Source organism: Pseudophryne corroboree, chromosome 1 (assembly GCF_028390025.1).
Source record: "Pseudophryne corroboree isolate aPseCor3 chromosome 1, aPseCor3.hap2, whole genome shotgun sequence".
Taxonomy (NCBI): Eukaryota; Metazoa; Chordata; class Amphibia; order Anura; family Myobatrachidae; genus Pseudophryne; species Pseudophryne corroboree.
In genome coordinates, this window is record NC_086444.1 from 668,018,612 (window position 1) to 668,020,083 (window position 1,472).

At 41.6% G+C, this 1,472-nt stretch overlaps 1 pseudogene; it reads left to right on the forward strand.

The window, feature by feature from the left end:
* Nucleotides 1-297: 297 nt before the first annotated feature.
* Nucleotides 298-416, forward strand: LOC134948529 (5S ribosomal RNA; annotated as a pseudogene).
* The last annotated feature ends 1,056 nt before the right edge of the window (nt 417-1,472 follow it).

Sequence of the window (1,472 nt, forward strand, 5' to 3'; positions counted from 1 at the left end):
ATTTTTTGAGAAAAGTGATATATATATTTTTTTCATGCTATTTGAATATATAGCGTTGATGTGATTTTTCAGGAATACTCAGTGGAGACACCATCCCCTAGGGATCATTAATGATAGATCCCTAAAAGGGTTTAAACAATACCCAATTGAATAAGGTTCATCTCTCCACTGCACATTATCATCCTCATCTCCCCCTATATTTTTAGGGGAGCAATTATCATCAGAGCATCTCAGTTATCATATTTGCCCGAAATAACCACACACTGGAATTGATTGCACACAATTTGAGACTCACTCACCTACGGTCAAACCGCACTGAGTATGCCCAACCTCGTCTGATCTTGGAAGCCATACACTGCAGGGCCTGGTCAGTACCCGGTTGGGAGACCACCAGGGAATACTAGGTACCGTAGGTATTTTATTCTCATATCAATGAGCCGTTCCAGCTCTGTGTGCACTTTCGGGTTTTTTGTTTGACTTGGATACTCAGGCTCCATGGGGTTAAGTTATCCCATACCTATCTACTCCCATTAATATCTGTTCAATTCAGAAACAAAGTAAAAAATTCTTTTTTGATACATATAGGGAGTAAACATATTTTCGCCCTTCCAAACAAATATTTTTTCGCCTCAAATTTGTTTATCCGCTTCCTCCCTCTTAGTAAGTATATCTTAATAAAAGTTACGTATTAATTTACCCACATTTTTATAATTCATCACATATCTTTTTAAGTGTGCCCTGGAAAAGACATATAGCAGCTCTTTGTCTTTTGTTCTTTTCCTAAGACCACATTTTCCATATAGTTTTCTGAACTATTTTCCGGGAGCACCACCAACCCATTGCTGAAATTATTTACTATGCAGTAGGCATTATGTTGGTTTAATATATTACAAAAGTAATACAAATATCATTAAGTTCATTCTGTGCAGATTTATCAATCCTTTAGCAAGACGACTCGTTACCCCCTGTTTTCTCCTGTTGTTGTGTTGCCGCAAATATTGGACCCTTTTATCCAACTCTACCACGGGCGACCTACTTGTGATGTGGACATGACCCTCCGCCATGTAGCTGACAACCCCCCTCAGGTGAGATGTATTGCCCAAAACTCCCTCCTGTCCAAGTCACCCCTGCATGTCCAAAGTGCAGCCCTCCGGCATTTGCAAAACTGCACATCCAATCATGCCCTGATGCTTACACATGTGTGTCAGGGAATGTTTGGATGTGTAGTTACGCAAGTGCCGGAGGGTTGCATTTGGGCCCGCTGTAACCTGCTTGTGTCGTGTTGATTGTACCTCTTCTTTTCCGTACCAGGGTGACACTATTACCAATAGCTGGAACCTCATACTATTCTCTTCCACAGGTCTTGCGGAGTATCCTTCCCAAGTGACATGGATGTGAAGAGACATGACATTTCTCCTGATGTACCATGGGCGACCTACTTGTGATGTGGACCTAACCCTCCGCCATGTAGC